This window comes from Nyctereutes procyonoides, unplaced genomic scaffold, assembly GCF_905146905.1.
Source record: "Nyctereutes procyonoides isolate TBG_1078 unplaced genomic scaffold, NYPRO_anot_genome, whole genome shotgun sequence".
NCBI lineage: Eukaryota > Metazoa > Chordata > Mammalia > Carnivora > Canidae > Nyctereutes > Nyctereutes procyonoides.
The window spans coordinates 1,301,073-1,325,273 of NW_026575128.1; the positions used below are offsets into that span (position 1 = coordinate 1,301,073).

Below are 24,201 nucleotides of genomic sequence, written 5' to 3' on the forward strand. Positions count from 1 at the left end.
TGTGATCCCAGGGTACTGGGATCGAGTCCTGCATCAGGCTCCCTGCAGGAAGCCTACTTCTCTCTCTGCCTGTGTCTCTGCCTCTCTCTGTGTCTCTCATGAATAAATAAATAAAATCTTAAAAAAAAGAAAAGAAGAAAGGTCTCCAGCCACTAATAGAAGCATCAACCTTAAAAATAACTAGAGAAAGAAGAGTAAATTAAAACTAAAAAAACAGAAGGAAGGAAATAATTAAAATAAGAGCAAAAGTCAATGAATTAGAAACAGAAAAGCAATTCGGAAGTATCAAACCAGGGGCAGCCCCAGTGGTGCAGCGGTTTAGCACCGCCTGCAGCCCAGGGCCTGATCCTGGAGACCCTGGATCGAGTCCCATGTCGGGCTCTCTGTATGATGCCTGCTTCTCCCTCTGCCTGTGTCTCTGCCTCTCTCTGTCTCTATGAACAAATAAATAAAATCTTTAAAAAAATTTAAAAAAAAGGAAGTATCAAACCAAAAGCTGGTTCTTTGAAAAGATCAATGAAATTAATAAACCTCCAGCCAGACGGACCAACCACTGGGATTGCCTAGAAACTGCACCCTAGTAGTAATGAGTACATTCAGTGCCCAGATCTCAGTTTCAAAAAGCCAATTACAGGAACCAGAGACTTTGAGACTGAGAAGGGGAAATACAAGATGATCCTGGAGCATCTGTGGTGCCACAAATAAGGAAGTGCTAATCAACAACAACAACAAAACAACAACTAAAACAACAGGATTATGTGAAATACAGGAGCTCTGGTGAAAGAGGTCTCAATGGTCAAAGCTGGAGCAATTTTAGCCAAACAACAATAGCAACAACAACAACCCAATATATTAGGCTATAACTCAAAAAACAAAATAAATATCCATGAGTTCATACTGGTAAAAACCAAAGTAGAATAATCTGGTTATTTAATAGGGAGAAAGGATAATTCTTCTCATAGAAGAATTCCAGTTAACAAATGTAGAGAATAAGGGAAATAGAAAGTCACCATTGGAATACCACAGCCATAATTGCTGACAGTTCACATAATGAATCCTAAAATTAGTGAGTGAAAGTCTGAAGAGAAACAGACATTTGCATGGATTCAAAGTATTCTCCTCCAATTTTTGTCAACTGCAAAGGGAAAAATAGTAGCTTTATAGTGGAGAAATCTCGAAGACATTACCTTAACCAAGGGATCAAGGTTCATATCACCACACATACTGACCTTATGACCCCCGCCCTGATTGGATGTATGAAGGCACATCATTTCTGTGGTATTGTTGCCGAAAACTATAATTCCATTCTAATCACGAGGGAATATCAGTCAAACCCAAATTAAGGGACAGTCTACAAAATACCTGACCAATGCTCTGTTAAAGTGTCAAGGGCATAAAAAACAAGGAAAGACTGAGGAATAGCCACAGATCAGAGGAGACCCAAGAGAAAAGACAACTCAATGCAATGTGCAATCCTGGATTGAAACCTAGAACGGAAAAAGAACATTAGTGGAAAAACTGACAAAATTAGAGGAAAATTTATAGTTAATAGCATTGTACCAATGTCAGTTTCCTGGTTTTGATAATTGTACTATGGTTATATGAGATATTAATTACCCTCAGGGAAAGCTGGGTGAAAGATATGTGGGAGTTCTTTGTGTAATCTTTACAACCCTTTTATTAGTCTAAAATTATTTAAAAATAAAAAGAAAACAAAAAATTGGGAGAACTTTTGATAAAATAGCTCCAAGGAAAGAAATAAAAGCTCTTTTGTACTATCAGGGAGTAGTATGGACACCCTTAGACTGTAAATGAGACTTGTTTAGAAGAGCATCCTGCACACTACCTCGGCCCCCTGTGATTCACTGTGCTCTTGGAACTCCAGCCTGAGAATTACTGATGGGACCATCTGACCAATTTATCTGAAGACATCCTCTTTTTAGAGGCATTCCTTAACTCTTTCTAGATCTTACTTTGGCTTTTTATCCTGTCTCAACTAGGTCTTGGAGGTGATGATGACTTTAAAATACTTTTTTAAAGTTAATTATCTTTATCTAAGAAAGGATGAAAGTTTTTTTCCTCTACTCTTATGGATTAATCACTGGGGCCAGGGGGTACAAATTGGCAGTTCATCTTCTGATTTAAACTGTTTCTAGCCAACACAGCTTTTGTTTGTTTGTTTGTTTGTTTATTAGATTTGCAAGGAAGCATGATCGCTATAGCTCTCTTCTGCATATACCATGCGGTTTCATACTCTTATGTTATTTGTATGGTCCCCAAAGGCATGTGAGTTTTTGATCCCAGGTGAATGTAATAAATTACATATAATTTGTGGTGTTTATTCATGATCTTTACTAGTCAGAGCCCTTTTCCAGTCTGACTGAGATTTCTGATCCTGCTCCTATCATTTTTTAAGATTCCTCTCTGGATTTGTGGCCTTAAATCTGCTTTTTATTATGACTTCCCCATGTTTATCCTTGCAGCATTTTTGGGTGGGCTGTGAGTTGCCAGAAGGGAAACTTCCCCCTTCCCAAACATCAAACACACATGGAGTTTATTTAGCATGGATCTGCAAACTGCCCAGAAGCCAGGTGGTCATATGGAGTGGGATTCATGTGGCTGGTCCGTACAGGAACTGGTAGGCACCCAGAGTCTCCATTTAGGACACATGACCGCCATGTCACTGGCTACCCAATGTAAGATTTTACAAGGTCTGAGAAGCTTGTTTTGTGCTACATCATACTCCTTTTGCTCCAGAAGCTTCCAACACAGGAGGAACTTCTCCAATCACATGGTTTAATGCTTCCTTAGAAGAGAATTCTTATCATCATTGGGTTCTCCTGGTTCTTGAATTCAAACTCAATCTGGCAAGGCCATATCATCATCTGGGAGAAAATGTAGAATCAGACTTCAGGAGCTGGTTATCTGAGCAGTCTCTGCCTCCAACTTTCTGGCATATCAGAAAGCCCTTGTCCCTATACCTTCCAACTCCATTTCTTATCCTGACTTTAGCCAATGGTATTTATGTAATACTGTTAATAGACTGAGTCTATGGATGTGATTTTTAGACTCCTTCATCTGTTAGAATGTCTCTATATCACATTTATTCTATTGGTATCTGGACTTGGCAAAATTTGATAAGACCATAGCTTTCTTTCTTTCTTTCTTTCTTTTTTTTAAATATTTTAATTATTTATTCATGAGAGACACACAGAGAGAGGCAGAGACACAGGCAGAGGGAGAAGCAGGCTCCCTGTGGGGAGCCTGATGTGGGACTCAATCCCAGGACCCCAGGATCATGACCTGAGCCAAAGGCAGATGCTCAACCACTGAGCCACCTAGGAGTCCCAAGACCATAGATTTCTATAGCAGAAGCCAGCAGTAATTCTTCACTAGGATTTTTGGAATTACCTATGGAACTTTAAAGATGTACATTTACCAAGACCCCCCTGTAGAAACTTGGGAGAACCTATATTTTTCCAAAAGTCTACAGGAATCTTGATATACAGTCACAAACAGGATCCTCAGGCTGCCAGGAACTTTAGCTCACATATTTTCTTAATTTATCTTAATATACTTTAAAAAAAATTTCCAGTCATAAAAACACTCCTGCTGGAGAATCTGTGTATTTCCTGGTGATACTTAACATCTGCCATGGGTCCCTGCCATGGACTTCCTCACATATTAAGGTTTAAGTCCTCCAAGGTTTTATTGTGAGTGTGTGTGCTTGTGTGTACGTGTGTGTGTGTGACTTTAGATACCAAATTATTTACTTTTAGGTAAGCAAAAGCAAGAAGGGGGATACATCTTGGCCTTGGCTGGTTTTTTTCTGGCATTGGAAACCACCCCACCAAGGCCTCCAGACAAGCTGAAGCATGTGGAAAGAAGGACTTGAGCCATCCTGGGGTATTGTTCCACTCTAACCAGTGACATCTTCTCTAAGGAATTTGAAAGAAAACCACCATTAACTTCATTTCACTGTCATCTTAGGCTTCACATGAAGAGTCATCTGACCTTACCTCTCTGGTGGGCAGATCACCATTTTTGGCATGATACGGTAACTTATTTTCTGCCTTCATCATCATATCTTCCTTCTTTATTTTTGGAAGAGGAAAGAGCATGAGGTGGGAATCAAATGAACCTAGGGTTGAATCCTCATCTGATGGTCACTGTGTCTGCCCTCAGACAAAGAACAAAAGCCTCACATTCATCATCTGCAAGCTAGGTGGGAAATCTAGCTTAGATGGTTGTGGTAAGGCTAATATAACCCTAATTTTCAAATAAGGAAATTAAGCAAGAAAGGATTAGACAATTGACTCAAGGTCCACGGGGCGCCTGAGTGGTTCAGTCAGTTGAGCTGGTTCATCTGAACCCAGATGGTCTGACACCACTCAGAAGCCACCTGCTCCGTCCTGCTGTGCAGTTCTACAGAGGGCCAACATGAACTTCTTTTCTGTCTCAAGATGACCCAGTGTAGTAGAGGTTTATGGAAATACTGTCTAGTGTTCTACATTGGACAATTCTTAGACAAGTGCTTGGAGTATTTTCATCTTTGGCTGTGAACCTGGCAAGGAATGCTGGTAGCCAAAGGAGGGTGGGTGTGCACATGGACTCAGGCTAAGAGGGATTTGAATGAGCTGTGGTTTTCTGCCCCAGCAGGAGGTGTTTGTAGTTACCACTTCAGAAAATTAAAATTACAACTTTCTTTTTTTTTTTAAAGGTTTTATTTATTCATTCATAGAGACACAGAGAGAGACAGAGACACGGGCAGAGGGAGAAGCAGGCTCCATGCAGGGAGCCTGATGTGGGACTCGATCCCGGGACTGAGGGATCACGCCTTGGGCCAAAGGCAGGTACTTAACCGCTGAGCCACCCAGGCGTCCCGAAATTACAACTTTCAAAATGAATGAATGAATGAGTGAATGGGATATTTAACAAATGACATAATAATGGAGGAATTCCCAACAGAGTGCCTGGAATGTAGTAAGCGCTTCATAACTGCTTATCTCCATCTTCTTCTTTTCCTCCTTCATTTGAATTTAGCTTAATCTGTTATTTCTTTCCCCATGAACTGAGGTCACTCTCCTTTTCCTTACAACATTCTTAATCTTGATCAGGTGTTGATGAGCACTGGCTTTAGGGTGCTACAACTAAAGTGCCTTTTGAAGAGTGATGTGAGATGAGAAAGGATGGAAGGTACTTGGGATGATGGAATTGGGTCCCAGATGTCAGGGTAAAATGATGGACTGATTCTCACGCTATGAAATATAATGGAGCTAAATGTAAGGTCTTGTGATGGGGCCTAGAAAATGAACTGCATGAGTGCAGAATGGGAGAGATGTGTGGTTGGCAGCCACAAATGTGAAAAATACCTGGGAGATGAAATTGATAGTTGTATTGGTTAGGGCACAGACTCAGTTGCTATCATAGACCTAAAATAACAATGGTATAAATAAATGAAAAGTGTATTTGTCTCTGATAAACTGAGAATAAGCAGTATAGGGTGGAATGATGACAGGACCAGAAACCCAGGCTCCTTCTCTCTTGTTGCTCTGCTACCCTTTGTACACAAGGCTATCAGGTTCAAGTTTCCAGTCACTGGGAAAGGCAAGAGAGAAGAGAGGGCACGATCCTTCCCTTTAAGAGCAGGAGTAGGAAATTTTACAGTTTACCTCTGCTTATATCCCACTGGCTAGAACCTAGCCTCCTGGCCATACCTTCCTACAAGGCAAGGGTAGGAAACATAGTCTTTAACTAGTAGCCATGGACCTAGCTAAAACACTATTGCTAGGTAAGGAGAGGAGAATGGATACTAACAATTTGGAGTCTTATAATTAAATCATATGATACAATAATGCAATCTGTTTGTCAAAAAAAAAAGCCTTGGGCAATGTTACATTGTGTTGATAGAAGTATAGTATCTTCTAGAACTGGAGTTGGCAAACTTTTTCTAAAAAGAGCCAAATAGTAAATATTTTAGACGCTGCAGGTCATGTATGGTTGCAAATTGTTTTTTATTTTTTTTTTCTAAGATTTTATTTATTTGAGAAAGAGAGAGAGCACAAGCGAGGGGAGGGACAGAGGGAGAGGGAGAAGCAGGCTCTCCGCTCATTATCATTATTGTCGTTGCTGGGCGATCCCAGGACCCTGGGATCATGACCAGAACTTAAAGGCAGATGCTCAACTGACTGAACCACTCAGGCGCCCCTGCTTTTTTTTTTTTTTTAATAATCCATTCAGCATGTTAAAACCATTCTTAGCTCACAGATTATAAACAAAAAGCCTGCACGAAGGGCTATTGTTTGCCAACTCCTATTCCAAAACAATGATGGTGATGAGTCTGGGACCAAACCCTAAGATGTACAGAACATGTTTAGGGTTGGTGATCAGGATGGAAGCGGACTCTGGATGAATTTTCAGGAGTGGTTATTGAAGGAATTGGTTACTTTTAGTTTGGAGAAGCTCACATTCTTGATGGCATTGTCTTCAGAGATTTGAATGTTAGGTAGTGTGTATCCAAAGGGAAGAACTAGAATCAGGGAGAGGATTACTAGAGACGGGCTGTAGCCCAGCATAAAGGACTATTTATGGAGATCCTATCACCAGGCACTGTACTGAGCACTTTACTTAGATGATTGTACTTTGTTTTCAACAATCACATCAGGTAGGTGTCATTCTTACCTTGACCTTCCAGGTGATATACAGCAGCATTAGAAGGTTTGATAACTTGCCCGGGCATGCGTGCTACTAAGTGCTAGGGTCATGGTAACTACAACTCTCCCATGCAAATTAAATGAAATTAGGTATGTATATAATTTAGCAGCACCAGACACAGAGTGAATGTTCTTGCAGGCCCTAATCACTATAGATCCCATAGGAAGTACTCTGTCTCATCATGGTGCCCGTATTGGTTTCTTATGGCCACTGTACCAGATGACCACAAACTTGGTAGCTTAACACAAGGTATTTATTTGCTTAGTGTTCTGGAGGCCAGAAATCTGAAATCAGTTTCACTGGCTAAACTCAAGAGATCAGAAGGGCTATGCTCCTTCCAGAGCCTCTAGGAGAAGACTCTGTCCCTTGCCTCTTCTGGGTTTATGGTGGCTTCCCAGTTTCCTTGGCTGGTGGCCACATCGCTCCAGTCTTAGCCTCTCTGCTCACATTGCCTCCTCCTCTCTGCCCTCTGCCTCCCTCTTACAAGGATACTTTGATTACACTTAGGGCCCTCCCTGATAATTCCGGATAATCTCCCTGTCTCAAAATCCTTAAATTAACCACACTTTTTTTTGCCATGTAAGATAATAGTCAGGTTTTCCAGAGATGAAGAAGTATAGATATCCTTGGGGCCCTACCATATGGTAGTTAAGCAGAGAGTGGATAGCTACATTATTTTCTTAACACTATTAGGAAAACAAAACCCAACTTTATAACACTCTATGATTTATTGATCAGTCATAACATCTACTTTTTCTTGTGTTTTTTTTTGTGAAGATAGAATATATTTTGTATAAGGTATGATTGAAAAGTAATATTTTTTTTAAATAGGCACAGTCTGACATTTATTGGGTAATATGTTCTTTGCCCTATTGATTTAAAATGCAGTTTTCAGCAAATGTTACACTTGAATCTGTTACTTGACTTTATTCATTTCTATTAATCCATTTTGTAGGTTTCCAGATCTGCACTATATACTGTTTTATTTACTATATCATTAGAGTGTATATTTATAGTTGGTAAAATGAGTCCCCCCACCCCAATTCTTATTTTTCAATTTTCTTTTCTTTTTTTTTTTAAGATTTTATTTATTCGTGGGAGACACACAGAGAGAGAGAGAGAGAGAGGGGCAGAGACACAGGCAGAGGGATAAGCAGGCTCCATGCAGGGAGCCCGATGCGGGACTCCATCCAGGGACTCCAGGACCACGCCCTGGGCCGAAGGCCACGCTAAACCGCTGAGCCACCCAAGGATCCCTTCTTTTTCAATTTTCTTGACTAATGGCTCTTCTCCTGTTTTCTGTATTATTGTGTATTTCGACTTGAAAAAACTTCCTTATTATCATTTTAATATGGCTGTGGGAAGAGGGAAGAGAGATGGAATTCTAATTGCCTCCCATAATGATCTTCTCCTCCTATTTTTTATTCTAGTGATTTTACTTACTCATCTCTATTGAGATTTTCCTTTTGTTGTTGTTGTTGAGATCATATGAATGTTTAATTCCAAATATCTCTCTTTCTGCCTCATATTTCAAAACTTCTAGCAATTAAACTTTAGAACTGCATTATTAATTGTTTTTATATGTAACCATACCTTTTATTGACTTTATTCCTCATTACATTTCTTATATAACATATCTTCTCCTTTCTTGAGTCCATTATTCTGGCTTATTTTTTTTTCTTGGCCAGAATAGACCTTCAAGTAATTTTTTAAAAATGTAGTAAAGGGTATTGGGGTGATATAGTTTGTGTCTTTGAACATGTCTTTCTTTTGTCATCACATATGAGAGAAATTGTAGTTTGGCAGCTGAGAGAATTCTTGAGTTACAATAATACTCTCTTAGAAGTCTGAAAAATCGTGCCACTGTCTTCTAGCAGAACATTGAAGATGAGAAATATGATATCAGTCTGATTTTCTTTTCTTTTAAGCAGCCTGATTTTTATCCCTTATCAGGAAGCTTGTAGTTGTTTCTCTTTGTTCTTGGAGTATTGGCCTACATCTAGAATTGTGTATTTTTTAAAAAGATTTTTTTTATTTATTTGAGAGACACAGAGAGAGAGAGAGACAGACAGAGATAGCAAGCAAGAGAGTATGAACAGGTAGGAGAGGGAGAAGCAGGCTCCTCTCTGAGGGACCCCGATGTGGGACTCGATCCTAGAACCCTAGGATCATGACCCGAGCTGAAGGCAGATGCTCAACCGACTGAACCACCCAGGGGCCCTAGAACTGTGTATTCTTTCAGGCATATCCCTGCATAGCACTCACACTTATATGCTCTAAGGCCTAAAGTCTTTCTTCAACTCAAAGAAATAGTCTTTTTTTAAAAAGATTTATTTATTTATTCATGAGACACACACACACACACACACACACACACACACAGAGGCAGAGACACAGGCAGAGGGAGAAGCAGGCTCACTGCAGGGAGCCCGATGCGGGACTTGATCCTGGATCCTGGGATCACAACCTGGGCTGAAGGCAGGTGCCCAACCACTGAGCCACCCAGACATCCCTCTTCTTTTTCTTCTTTGATTATTGCTTTCTCCTTCATAAACAATGTTGTCTCTTTCTGGAACTCCTGTCAGGCTAACTTTGGATGTTTGGGATCTCTCTGTTACATCTTGTCTCTCATCGGATGACTTAAATAACCTCCTCCTCCTCCTCCTCATTCCCTAATGAGCTGGGGTCTTGCCCCAATCCAGCCTTTGACTTCTACCCATATTAGGGACAAACTTCCCATTTTCCAAAGATGCTGTGAACTGACTGCCGTTCTGTGTGGACAGAATCAGCTTAGTTCCCAGTGTCCTGTAATTTGCTTCTGAACCAATGCCCATGACCCTCGTTGATTCTCTGATCCTCTGAGCTTGGGATTTTCCCGGACTTTTTTCTGGAAACCTGTGCACTTTCTTCTTAGGAGGTCTATGCAGAACCGTGACTTTTTTCAGCACTAATCAGCTCTTGCTAACCCACATTCCATCTCCTTTACATCTTCCTCATATTCTCCAAAATGCTGGCCTTATTGATGGCATCTTTCTCTGGCTCCCAGCACTGCCACTCATATATTGGTTATATAATTTTTTTCCCAGAGGAGTGGGAATAAATGTATGTGTCCAATTTATTATCCCAGAGACAAAAAGCCCCAGAGTGGAAATAGAGGGGAGCATCATTTGGTTTCTGGACCAAATGACCTTTCGGCCTAGCTCTAGGAGGCTTTTCTTTAAAGACTAAAGAATAAAGCAGCATAATTAAAGGTTTGAGAATCAACTTTCACAAAAAGGTCCAGAGAGGTAGGGTTTAATTTGGTCAAGGAGAACAAAATAAGGTGAGACAATTGGCAAGACACATTAAACCTGCTGAAGACAGGACAAGAGGGACCAAGCTTACATTACAGCCACGGTGATGCGAGTTGGTCACTGCGAAGACCATTTAACTCTTAAAAACTTGTGGGGTATCACGAGGCATTGCCAAGCCAAGTGAAGATGCTTCCTTCCTTCCTTCTCTGGTTGTTTTCTGGAGGGTCAGGGCTGTTCTGTGCAAGGGAAGAGGATGGACTGAGCCACCTCCTGGGTTCCCTGACAGCCTTGGGATATCATGATTATGACACCTTGGTGCATGTGATGTTGGATGTGGAATGAAGAACGGCAGCAGATAAACTCCCAAGGGTAAAAAAATAAAATCTTAAAAAAAAAAAATCTTGTCTTCACCCCAGCCCTACTGATCATTGTATTTTTTTTTTTTTAAATGTGAGAGACTGTTTTTGTCGGGAACACTTTTTCCAAATCTTTAAAACCGAGTGGAGAAATCTTCAGTTTCTTCCCCAACATGCTGGGAAGAACAGGAATTTGAGCAGCTCCCTCTCCCAGCAGCTGGAGGCAGCCCTGGCTCCCAGCACTGCTGGAGATTCCATCCACATCCCCTGGCAGTCCCCTCCCCCCAGGGCTGGGTACATAGAGAAGCTGGGAGAGGGCACCGGGCCAGGCCAGGGAGAGGAGTGCCGGCCCCCCTGTGGTAGGTCTGAGCCTTGTCACATTGCCTCCTGGGCTCAGGTCGCTGGTGGCCGTGGGAGAGCCAGTTGCAACCTGTGTGGCTGGTGACATTTCCGGCTGCCAGTGCCCAGCCAATCGGTGACGGGCCCAGCTAGCTAGAGCGATGACACATGAAATATGATAATTTTCTGCTAAGGAGCCCTGGAAGAGAGGAGAGAAGAGAGTGTGTGTGTGGCTGGGAGAGCTCAGCATAGGCAGTGCCTGCCATGAGGTGGGAGGGGACAGCTCATTGGTTTTAGTGGTTTGCCAAAGGAAGGAATGGGCTCTGATACTAGGGCTAGAGGGACATGCCCCAGGGAGTGGCTGTAGGAACACCAGGGTTGCTCTTCAGGTAAGCTGCTGGCTGCTGCTGCTGCTGCTGCTGGGTGGGAACCAGAGAGAGAAGCAGCCAGTGCCATTCTGGAGCTCTGGGGCTCCCAGGGTGAAAAAGAAACTATAAGGAGCAGTTTCCTTCCTTTCAGGCATAAGTGAGGTTAGGAGTTTTGGTTCCTTTTCGGTGCTAACCTCTTTATTTTTTTTAATTTCTATTTTTATTTTTTTACCTCTTTAAAAGCTAAAACAAAACTGGAACAAATACCACCTGGGTGGCTGAAATACTTAATGAATAATTTTTTTTTAAAATTTGGGCTAGGGGTTATCTCCCCCTCCCCCACTGCATTTTGCTACCTCGATGCTCAGCCTTGCCCAGAAAAAGAAAAAAAGTGTCGTTAACACAATTTTGAAGAAGGGCCTAAGTCTGAATCTTAGAGACTCTAAAGGTTCCGGTGGTAGTTTTGATTCCTAGACTCTGGTTGGAGGAAGAAAATGTCTTGGAATAAGATCTGGTCCTAGATTACATTATACTCTTGAAATAGTGCCAGCATGATTCTTTAGTTTGAGGACATGGCACCTGAAGCCGTGGGGCAAGATTTGGAAAGAGCACCCTGGGGTTAACTGTTAAGGTGGCAAAGCCCACACTTCCTCCAGCCCCTTTGGCAGGCTTCCTGGTCCTATGACAGCAGTTGGGGCTTGCGAGGGGCGCCCTCTGTGCTGACAGTCGTCTCCCTGCATTGTCTGACCCTGTGAATATGTGTGTTCAGAAGTGAAGGATCATAGCGTTTACATAACATGCTGATTAGTCACTGAGAAGCCCATCACTGCAATAGATGTGTGTCTCTAGCTTTACACCTTGCATTTGCATTCTCTCTCTCTCTCTCTCTCTCTCTCTCTCTCTCTATATATATATATATATATATATATATATATATATATATATATATATAGTTGTTGTTGTTGTTGTTAAAAAGCCACAGATAAATGAAATCACGACCACTCTGTCAGGATTTCACAGCCGGCCCTGTGGCTGTAGGCGTGGGACTAAGCTGCCTGCGCTCGCTCGGAGGAGTAGCTATTCAGAAGTGATAATCGGTGCACTGTGTCTTTAAAAGGTTAAAACCCCTTTCAAAGGAGGTCTGGACTCACAGTGGCAAAGGCGAGCGAGGCAGGGGCTGGCTCCGGCTTCAGCAAACAGCTGCTGATTAGATTCTGTGTCTGCGGGCTGAATTTATTCCGTGCCTTTCAGCAGCAGGGATCCAAGAGGGATGCTACTGTTTGGGTTTCTGATCGTGATTTATATTTATTCAGAGGAATAACAGAGGGTGGATCTGTTCCCGGCGCGAGCATGCTCACAAGCAGCCGACTCCCCCATTATCCGGCCGCCTAGTTTGGGGCTCCAATGTCCGTGAACACTCCGCGTGCATGTGTGTGTGCGCAGACACGCGTGCATGCCTGGGTGGACAGATGCACGCACGCGTTGTTTTGTGAGCACAGTTCTCTCAATGAGGTCTCTACCCCTTACTTGAAACAGGTGTTCATGGAAGAAACGCCCCAAGCCCCGACTGGCCGGAATATTCCATGAGGAAGGGGCTGCTGGATCCGTGGGTCCGAGGACGCGGGACCAGCGCGGCATCCCGAGGCCGAAGGTAGGGGACTCGGGGTTTCTGCGCGGCGGATGGATCCCTGGCGCCTGGGCTCATTGATTGTGCTTTTTTGCCTGCGGCCGCCACGGCGAGCGGCGCGCCGCGTTTCCATCTTGTCGTTGCCTTTCTCGGGCAGCGCGTCCGGGGGCTGAGCGGCTGCTCCGCGGGGCCGGGGGCGGGGGCCTCGAGCGCCTGGAGCGCCCCGGGACGCCCCTTGCTGCCCGCGGGCGGCCCCCGCCCTCCCCCGGGCCCCCACCCCCCGCGCGTCCCTGAAGCGGCACCGCGCGCTGCCTCCGCCGCGACAGAACCGCACGGAGACCCAACTCCCGCCGCGCTGGGGAGCCGTCCCCCGCCCCCGCCCGCACTCGCTCTCCACGCCGGGCCCCACTCGTTACCGTCTCTTCACATTAGAGACCCTGGTGGAGCCACCTGGCACCGGTCCGTAGGCAGCGCGGGGCCGGGCCGGGACGGGACGCAGGTGGCCGCGAGGCCTGGCCGTCCTGGCAGCCGGCCCCCTCGCTCGGTGCGGCAACTTCCGTGGCTCGGCCCGCCCTTGAACTTTGGGGGCGGGGTGCAGCGGTCTTTGGGTTTCTGGCAGCAGCAGCCAGGTGCGCCCCGGCTCCCGCTCCCCGCTCCCCGCTCCCCGCTCCCCGCTCCCCGCCGCCGCCTGAGCCACGTCGTGTGCGCGCGCGTCGGTGGGGGTAAAACGGGCTCGCGCTCTGGGCCTTGGGGTGGCGGAGAATGGGGTGTGCGCTGGGCCGGTCTCCATGGAACCTTCTCCAGCGCTCGTCTGGGTGATTATGTAACCCCCACGAATGATCAGCCCGTGCGCCCCAGCGGCGCCCCATGGTCCCCGGGTCCTCCCCGGACCAGGGAGCTGGGTCCCGTGTTTAAGATGTTTTTATGTAACTCTGTGTCTGCTGGGGGAGGGGGGCAGGGAGAGTGTGGGGAGACGTGGAAGGATTGGAGCGACTTCTGTGAAAAACAGGGGCAGAGAGCACGTGTGTACTCTCTGGGATGGACTTGGGGTTGCTGTTGATCTGAAGACCCTCCCACAGCCCTTTCCGCTAGTCATTGCTTGTCTGAATTTTCCCTTCGGTCCTCCCACCCCTGTTGAACCCTGTACAAGGTGTGAACCACTCCCGCGGAGCCCCTAGGATCCTAACTGAAGGGGGGGGGTGGTCCCGAGTACAGGGTGACGCCCAGGCTCACTTGCTTTAGGTCCCAGCTGTTTGTCATGCCTCCCGGAGGGGAAGAGCTCCTGCCCTGCTAAGGTTTCAGTTTTGCTCTGGGGTTAGGCTGCCCTGTGGGGCCTGAGAAAACCTGAGGCCAGCTGAGATGTTTGGCATTTGCTCTTTAAAACTGTGATGACTTTTGCAGAGGCCGGAGACCTTGGGCATTCTTGCATTAAAATGTTGTGGGGTTTTTTTTGGGGGGGTGGGAGGGGGAAGTAGGAGAGGAGCCGTCCTGCAGCAGCATCTGCAGGCAGGAGAGGAAGGTGTATATGACACTTTACTCTCCATTCTTCCTCCCCATTCTGTTTGGTGAAGGCACCCAGAAGACACAGGATTGTCACATGGGGCTCCTTTATCACACCCCTTAGCACCTCAGTCCAGGGCCACTGGGTAGACTTGTTAAATTTGATGGGAAAGTCTGGCCTCTTCAGGCTAAAATTGTTTTCTTCTCCCCCCAGCACCCTGGTGGGTCTCCTTTAAGAGCCAGCTACTAAAGTGTACACAGTGCAGCAGAGCAAGATGTGTTCAGCTGGCACCGTTGTTGGCTTGTCTCCGCCGATTGTGTTTCAGAGGCAGCCACCCTCCTCGGAGTGGAGAAGGGTGTGCTGCCTTCAGGGTCCTTGCCAAGTGGGCCTTTGAGGCGTTGAGTGTGTCAAAGGGACCAGCAAGTAGAAGATGCATTTAGTCTGAAGTCCTGGCAGGTTCCAGGCCCCAGCTTGACGGGGAGATGATGTGGGGAAAGCTGTGTGACAACTGGATGGCCTTAAACTTGTCTCTCACTTCCTGCTCTGTGAGTTCCTGATGTCTCTCAGGTTCTTTCTGTCTCCACACTGTCCACCCGGGAGATCCTGACATGCTGTCCTTCGTTCCATTTCTGGTGGGATCACAGCATGTTTGCAAAGCTACAGACGCACAGGGAAGGCAGGGCAGGGCACACTGGCTGGGTGAAGAGGCAGCTGGTGTTTCAGGCCAGGCTTGGCCACATGTTGACCGATGTTGTGTTTCATCTGTGAAGTAGGTATCATGAGCATAGCCTTACCGAGCCCACCGAAATGTCTTGAGCAGAAAATGACGTGAACATGGGCTCTGTAGCTAGCCGGCATGAGGATAACACCCCAAGGATCTGAAGCTCACATTTACGCAATCTCACTTACCCCATTGGGACCTTCGTGGTATAAACCAAGAGAGATGTCCTAAGGTCCATGAGCTACAGTTCGTGTATTTCGACCACTGCAGAACATTTCATACTTTCTTTCAGGCGTCTTCGTTTATGTAAAGCTCTAAGGGGCTTGGTTTTAATTTGCCAAGTACCCCTAACAGATTGGAAGAGATTGACATAGTACTGTACAGGGGTTATCAAAGTTCTTTTTGGTAAGTGCCAGTAAGAAGTACTAGTAATGTAAGAAACGGGAAAAAGAAAACAGATTAAATGAAATTTAAAAGGCACGGGAATTAAAAGCATAGAGTTTTAGGGCATCTAATAAAAGTACTTAATGTAAGCAATACAGTGAAATTTTATGTATTTTGATAGGTCCTCAGAACTCTGTTTTGTAGCCAAGTAACTGATGCTTATTGGTGACCTTTATGCATCAAGAACAGTTTTTTTAAAAATTATTATTTATTTATGATAGTCACAGAGAGAGACAGAGAGAGAGAGAGAGAGAGAGAGAGAGAGAGTGGCAGAGACACAGGCAGGCTCCATGCACCGGGAGCCCGACATGGGATTCAATCCCGGGTCTCCAGGATCGCACGCTGGGCCAAAGGCAGGCGCCAAACCCCTGCGCCACCCAGGGATCCCCCATCAAGAACAGTTTGAATGACATTTTGTGTGTCCAATGTAAGAAGGCATGAGATTTTGCAGTAAACCCCAAAGGATTTTTTTAAAAAGATTTTATTTATTTATTCATGAGAGACACACACACACAGAGAGGGGCAGAGACCCAGGCAGGGGGAGAAGCAGGCTCCTTGCAGGGAGCCTGATGTGGGACTCAATCCCGGCACTCTGGGATCACGCCCTGGGCTGCAGGCAGACGCCCAATCGCTGAGCCACCCAGGTGTCCCTCAAAGGATTTTTTTTTTTCTTTTTTTAGCATGATGTTTAAAGGAAAAAGTGCATTTGTGAAGGATAACAGAATCCTTGAAGTTTCGTGACAACCAGGGGCTTTCTGATCAAAATTATAACTGTAAAGTACTCCGGTTGAAATTAATTAAGAATTTTCTGACCTTTTGCTGAAATTTAGCAGAGAACTATCACGCTGGTATTAGTACTGCTTATGTTCTAACATTTGATGCTACAGAAGATACTAAGAGGGAAACACAGGAACCTCAGCCTGTCTTCTTGTGACCGGAGACACACTTAAGAGCCTTCCTGCTTGGTGACTTTAGTGCTGGAATTAATTGGAAGAGACCCCATGATAGAAAAGACGAAGCAGGAGAGGACAACCCTAGTGGCGTGTGTCTCTAACGTCGGGGTGGGCAATGTGGACTCCCCACTACTAGTGTGCTGTTGAAAAGCTAATCAGAAAAATGAATCCAGGCTGTCATGGCAACACTCTCATGCTGCACTGTGGTGTTTATGCAATTCCGACACCGTGCTCGAAACTGGAAGGGTATCTGAGTTACCCCAGCAGTGCTACACTTTGCCTGACCCAGTGCCGGTGTTCTTAGTTAACAATTTATTCCAAAACCAAATGCAGATAGCGAAAACAAAAGCAGAGGACAGTGAATTGAATGCTGACACTTCTTAAAGAGTATTTTTGAATCTGACGCATATATCAGAAATGTGAAGACACTAATTTAAAGTAGCAGAAGAGTATTTGCTCAATTTCTAGATGCACATAAATTCATCGTTTCGGTAGATCATTTGAAGACATTTTTGAACTCACTAAAAAAAAACGACAACAATAGCTGTCAATAACAGGCCATTGAATATGATCAGAAGTGTTCAGAACTGTCCAGAAGTTCCATATGTATAAGCCAAAGGGTTACTGATGTAATAAGGTAGAGAAAAGGGTGTTCTCCAAAATCAGGGGGCTTGGAAGGCAGAGGAAGTAATGTGAGGGGGGGGCGTGACAGAACCCCACTCAGGGGTTACACTTGGGAATATGTGCTTGGGCCATAGATCCAGCTTGTTGATGAAAGCCATGCATGGTAGTAGTGAGGTGATACTTGCCCTCATTACTAAGTGTTACAAAATATCAGGTGTGACTGGCATTCTTGTGAGAAAAAGGCCAAGAGTGGGGCTTTATATCTGCACAGAGATGCAGTGGAGATGAACTGAGAACGCCCCTCAGATCTGGGGAGGGAAGTCAGGGTAGAAGCACAGGGAAGTTTGTCTCAGGCATCTTGGAAACTCTCTGAACGCACATGGGTCCTTGGATTGGGGTTCAGGGCCATCTTTTAAAAAAAGTGAGGAATGTGTGCGTGCCTGGTAAGCAAATAATAGCCACGAAGAAAAATAAAAGTAGTGTCATAAATACATGACACCCTCTGCTGACCCTCTGTCACCAATGTGAGTCTGTTCAGCCATTCATGGGAGTTTCAGGCTTGGCATTAGAGGCTGAAGCTATCTTGAGATCAGAGGAGCCCTGATAAAAAGGAACTGATTTAGTTTTGATAGAGGAAGAATTCTGAAAACCCTCTCCATCAAGAGTCAATACAGCAGACCCTTGACTTTTTTTTTTTTTCCCTTGACGTTTTCTTTGGATAGATCTCAACCTGTTGGCAAATCCCCAGATTTGCAAATGCAGAAGTATTTGCATAGGCTCTCGATTTGCTTCTGAATCAGATTTCTGGCCGGAGAGGAGTGGTCCCCATGATTATTCACAGCCCACCGATGATGAGGGCCTTTTCAATGTGCCCTCAAGGAAATAAAGTTTCTCTCACTTCCAGAGGGTTTCTGTTTCCCTGGCCGGGAGCTTTGACGAGGCTCCCTCTCTAGCTAAGAGACTTGCTCTTGCCCTGTAGCTTTATGATGCATCGTTAACACGTGTGCTTCGGGAGGAGGAAGATTGCCATCAGGGGTTGTTCAATAATAGCTGAAAAAGTGAAAGTTGAAGCTGCCAACACCAGGCATGGCTGGAGTTGCTAAAAAAAAAAAAAAAAAAAAATCACACGTGTGCAACCTCCCTGCACTCCCTGGTGCTCAATATATACTTAATACACTCTTAGAGACTTCCCCTGACTGGCAGCAAATCTCTGTGAAGAGAATTGGGGCATCACACAGCTGAAGCATATGGTAAAGGACTTAAAAATGAGAGCATCACCACCGAAATCTAGGCAAGAGAGACAGGACCTAGTCGTTTGTTCCATGCCCTCATTTTAAAAGATTTCAAAATTTGAGAAGATTCCAGGAGATTTAAAAAACAGCCAGCATTGTGATTGTGATTACATTAAATAAAAGAGTCAGAGCAAATGGACTCTGGAGGCCGGGCCTTGCTGCACCTTACCTGAGAGGTTCTTGCAAGGATGTTTCTGGAGTGATTTGGGTGGAAGCTCCTAGAATTTTAAGTGAGTTTAAGAGCTCTGCCGATTACAACTGAGGAGATCTTCTTTGCCAAGCAACTAGAAACAGCAATTTGTTTTAAGAGTGTCTTATTAAATGTTTCTCTATGAACTTCTTTTTATTTTTATTATTTTTTTATGAACTTCTTTTTAAATAACATTAATAAAATAGCCTAAATTCAAAACAACGCTTACAAACTGTATATAATGGTGTAAAGTTACTTACCAGTCCTCTTACAAGAAATGTTACTCTTACCTGTGAAGAACGGTACCCCTATCCATCCTGTCCCATCTCTTTACTTTTGGGATCACCATTTTCTGGACATTTCTCTTTTCCCCCACGCTTTTCTTTATTGTCTTACCCTCTTCTGTTTCACGTCTCTAAACAGCACGTCTAGCTGTGTATGTCTGTGAACTTTATATAAATGGAATCGTACTCTTGGTATTCCTTGTTCTCATGTTCCCGTTAGCCCATGCAGGCCAGAACGCTGTACTGGTTGGCAAACAAGTGGGATATTTCCAAATCTGTTGGTGGTAAGTTGCCAATGACCTGGCCATCCCTCTGCAACCCCCCACCCCCTCCCCGGGTGCTCTCCTGACCCCTCTTCAAGTCCCTTCACCTTCGAAGGGATCACACCTGGCATGGCAAGGGAGCCTTGGGCCCACTATGCTGAGAATCCCTTCTGTCTGACTGTGGTGACTAGTTGTTCAATGTTTCATTCTTGGATTTGTTCGTGCTGTTGAGTGTAGCTGAAATTTTTTCACTTTGCTGAACTGTGATGTTCTACTAGAAACACTAAAGTTATTTCCAGTTTTTTTTTTTTGCTATTTTAAATATTGCTGCTGGGAATATTCTTGTTCAAGCCACCGCTGTCCCCTCGGGTGAACACGTATGTAGGTTTTCTTAGGGAACATATATAGGAGTAGAATTACAGGTCAGAGACTGTGGACATTTTCAGGGCTACTAGACTGGTTCAAAATCAATTTAAAAAAAATCAATTTCCATTGTGTTATGTGAATCTCACCTCAGTAAAAAAAAAGAAGAAAAAAGCTAATTTCCATTGTGTTTGGCCAGTTTCTATACCCAGCTGCAGTGTATAATTGTTCCTTTTGCTCAGTATCCTTGCTAGTACTTTATGTATTGTTGGATATTGTCAGAAATTTTTGCCAGTCTTGTGGGTGTATAATAGTATCATACCTGCTTTTAATTTATATACATTTGATTACTAAAGAGTTTCAGCATCTCTTCATATGCTTGTTGACCTTCTGTGTGTGTGTGTGTGTGTGTGTGTGAGAGAGAGAGAGAGAGAGAGAGAGAGAGAGAGGTGCCTTTTCAGATCTCTTGTCTATTTATTTAAAAATTGGATAGTTTGTGTTTTTCTTATTTATTTGTAGAGGTTATTTATGTATGCTGGAAACTATTTCTTAGTGTTGAAAATACGTTCTAATTTGTGGAATATTGCTGGATCCTTTTTTAGTATTTTTAGAGTGGCGGAAATTCTGAATTTTAACATAATAAAATTTTATCTATCTTTCTTTTAAAACCGAACTTTTTGTGTCCTTTTAATGATGCTTTCCCTACAGCAAAGTCATAGTCTGTTGTATTGCCTTTTAAAAGTTTTAGTTTTGCCTTTCATATTTAGTTATTTTCCCTTGAGAATGATTTTCTCTATGGATTTGATATTCTTTATCAGGATAAGGAATTACCATTCTTCAATAGTTTGCAAAGTTTTTTTTTAAATTCATAAATGGATATTTATAAAATACTTTTCTTGTATTTTTGGAGAGAATTTATGTAATTTTTTTCTTCCTTTAATTTGTTAATGTCTGGTCAACTATTTTCTAATGTAAAATTAATTTTGTTTTCCTAGAATAAACCTGATTTGGTCATGATGGATTCATTTTGTTATGTGTTGCTAGATTTGTTTTACTTTTATTTTTTTTATTTTTTATTTTTTTAAATCTTTTTTTAATTTTTATTTATTTATGATAGTCAGAGAGAGAGAGAGAGAGAGAGAGAGAGGCAGAGACACAGGCAGAGGGAGAAGCAGGCTCCATGCACCGGCAGCCCGACGTGGGATTCGATCCCGGGTCTCCAGGATCGCACCCTGGGCCAAAGGCAGGCGCTAAACTGCTGCGCCACCCAGGGATCCCTGTTTTACTTTTATTTTGTTTAAGAGTTGTGCATGTGTGTTCCTTCATGAGTGTATTGGACTGTGATTTTCATTTCTCATATTATCCTTGTCAGGCTTTTGTATCCAGTTCTGCTAGACTTGTGAAGTGTGAGCTGTAGAATGTTTTCTCCTTATCTCTTCTCAAAACGAGTTATGTGGGGCTGGGATTCTTTTTTCCCTCAAGATTATTAACCTCTGATTCAGTTTATTCAGGAGTTATTGGCCTATTTTCAGGTTTAATTTTTTTTTTTCTGGAACTGTCTTTGTAAGTTAGATTTTTAAAAAAGAATTTATCCATTTGTCTGAGTTTTCAAAATTTTTGCCATAAAGTTATTTATGATATGCTTTTGTATGCTTTTAAGCTCTGTAGCATTTATGGCGATAATATCTCCTTTTCATTTATAATACTGTTGTGCCTTCTATGAACCTTTGTTGAATACCCTTTTCAGAATTTTGTCTGTCTTATCAATCTTTTAAAGAACCAGTTATTAACTTTGTGAACCTGTCATTTATTTTGTTTTCTAGTCTGTTAATTTCTACATTAATTTTTATTATCTTCTCTCTTTAACTTATTTAGATCTGGCCTGTTGTTCTTTCTGAACTTCTTAAGTTGAATGTTTGACCTTTTTCCTATTATGAACATTACAGGTTGTGTATTTCCATTTTAACTTCATTGCACATTTTTTGATATGTAATATTTTTGTGTCATTTGGTTCTAAGTATTTTAAGATTTCCACTGTTATTTATTCTTTGACTCATAAGTTATGTGTACCTGTGTTTCTTCATGTCCAGATCTCTCTTTGTTTTTCTTTGTTATTACCTTTTTGATACTGATTTCTAACTTAATTGTATCATGGTTGGTAAATGTTGTTTATAAATTTTACTCAAGGGATCCTTGGGTGGCTCAGCGGTTTAGCGCCTGCCTTTGGCCCAGGGCGTGATCCTGGAGTCCCGGGATCGAGTCCCGCGTCGGGCTCCCAGTGCATGGAGCCTGCTTCTCCCTCTGCCTGTGTCTCTGCTTCTCTCTCTCTCTGTGTGTGTCTCTCATGAATAAATAAAATCTTAAAAATTTTTTTTTACTCAACCTTTTGTATTTACATTTGTTGAGGTTTATTGTGTGAGAGTTAGTATGTGGTCAGTTTTCACAGTGTTGAATGGATTCTGTCATTGTTAAATATAGTGTTCGGTGTAACTCTATTGGGTGAAGCTTCTTAACTGTACTGTTCAAATCTTTTCTGTCATCACTGATTTTTGTTTGATCATTGAGGGAAGTGCATTATAATCTCCCACTGTGATTGTGGATTTTTCTTTCTTTTTATGGTTCTGCCAGTTTTTTGTTTTATATATTTTGGGTCTTTGTTGATATGTACCTACAAGTTTAGAATTGTTTTATCTTTCTGGTGAACTGGATCTTTTATAATGGGGTGGTATTTGTATCTTTAGTGATTCTTTTAGGCTTAAAGTCTATTCTGACTGATATTAATAGAGCTCTACCTATTTTGCTTTGTTTAATATTATCTGAGGTGTCTGAAACACATTCTTTAGAATTTTCTTATGTGAGGGTCTGCTGGTGACAAGCTCTCTGTTGTTCTTTGCTAGAAAATACAATAAATTTTCCCTTGTTTTTGAGAGCTCTCTTTTCAGGGTAGAATTCTAGGTTGACAGTTATTTTCTCTCCAATACAATGAAAATAGTATTCAAACATCTACTGTTTTCCACCATCATCTTTGAAATCTGCCATCAGTCTTGTGTTTCCTATGAGAATAATCTTTCTTTTTTCTCTGACTACTTTTGGATGTTCATTTTTTTTGTCTTTGGTGTTCAGTATTTTCACAAAGATGCACCTGGGTGCATATTTCTTTTAATTTCTTAAACTTCGTACTTTAGACTTCTATAATCCATGTGAGAGTATCATTTATGGGAAATTCTCAGCCTGTCTCCTCAGGCCACAAAAGATGAACCTCAAGGTCACTTTGTTTGGCAGGTATCCTCAAACTGGCTTTAGGGCTTGGCTCCCATTCTGAGTTCTAGCTTTTACTTGCTTTTCACTTGAATATATCTTATAAACTCCCGAGCTCAGTAGTCATTCAGAATGTTTTTCTTTAGTATCCAGTTTTCTTTGTTGTTTTCAGCAGAATTGCCTACATATCTAGTCCACGGGGCTTATAAGTAAAAGTCTACATAGTTTTCTTCAATACCACAATAAGCCTTAATACTTGTTAAACATGAAAGACTATGCTGAGTCTACTGACAGGATATATGTATTTATACACATTTATTTCAATGGTTGGTCCATTCCATGGTTCATTCAGTTTGAATGAACATACATATTTATATATATTTATACATATTTATATTTCATACAGTTCATTCATGGTTGTTCTTAGCAATGTAACTCGCACAGGTTTCTTCCAGGCTAAGATAGAAGACTAACTGGTGCTAATGGTTGGAATATGTATGTTTTAAACCTGTCAGTAAGAGTCTTACCAGAATAGAAATGAGTGACATTGAGTGGTTAACAGTTTAGCCTTTGTTTTTTTTTAACGTTTTTAAAGATTTTATTTATTTATTCATGAGAGACACACAGAGAGAGGCAAGAGACATAGGAAGAGGGAGAAGCAGGCTCCCTCTGGGGAGACTGATGTGAGACTCAATCCCAGGACCCCCAGATCACAACCTGAGTCGAAGGCAGATGCTCAACCACTGAGCCACTGAGGTGGCCTCAACAGCTTAGTCTTTAAATGGAGTTCATCCACTGCTAGGGGGTTAATTCTTCTTTTTTGGTAAATTGGGACAACTGATGGATTTTTAGCTGATCTTCAGCTCCACACATTGGCTGTCCTGTTTTGACAAGGCATTTCTTCTGGATGTAGCTTTTTTTTCCCAAACCTGGAATAAGAGGTAATTAGGATTAGAGATAGTCTTTTTGCTTTTCTGCTCACTAAAGGCTAAATTCTCAGAATTGCTAATTCTTTTCTCTTGTGGATAGCTGGTTTTTTGGTTTTGTTTTGTTTTTCCCTGTTTTGGTCCAGAGTCCCACCTTCATGTTACCGTTATCTCTTCATTCTTTGTTATTGAATGATAGGCCTTCCCACCTAGGGACCAACTCTCTTTTGGGGGTAAAAATAAAGGAGTGCAAGTATCCAGTTCTCTAAGACTGGCTCTCTCAACTTTCAGCAAGCAGGACATGGGGACAGCTGGCATCCCCAGACCCTCCCACTGCCCATGTGGCTGGGTTGCGCTTGGCTGAACTCAACTTGCATTCTTTTTGGCCAAGGGACTTTATAACTCGCTGTTGCTAGGAGGGGTTTGTCCAAGAGAGTCCTGACTGGTGAGTCTCATGTGGTTTACTCCTGGGCAGGTGGGCCCTGCTGCTCACTTCCTGGTGTATTTCTGAGTGAGGGGCTGCTGGGTTGTCATTGTCCCCTTCCCTTCCTGTGAGCCTACTAGTGGTGGGGCATAGCAGATGGACATTCCGGCTGCCACGGGCCCCCTGCAGGCCCAGTGAAGGGAACCGTGCCAGTCTCCTGTTCTGTCCCCATTCCTACTGCCTGCCTGCCCTGTTAACTTC

The 24,201-nt window shown here is 43.1% G+C and overlaps 1 protein-coding gene across 1 annotated transcript in view; it reads left to right on the forward strand.

Annotated features, from left to right (window-relative positions):
* Positions 1 to 24,201, forward strand: part of HIVEP3 (HIVEP zinc finger 3) — a 460,018-nt gene that overhangs the window by 80,409 nt on the left and 355,408 nt on the right. The window contains exon 2 of the mRNA XM_055341678.1: positions 12,607 to 12,721. The gene's annotated coding sequence lies outside the window, so the exon portion shown is untranslated. The remainder of the gene's footprint in view (positions 1 to 12,606; positions 12,722 to 24,201) is intronic.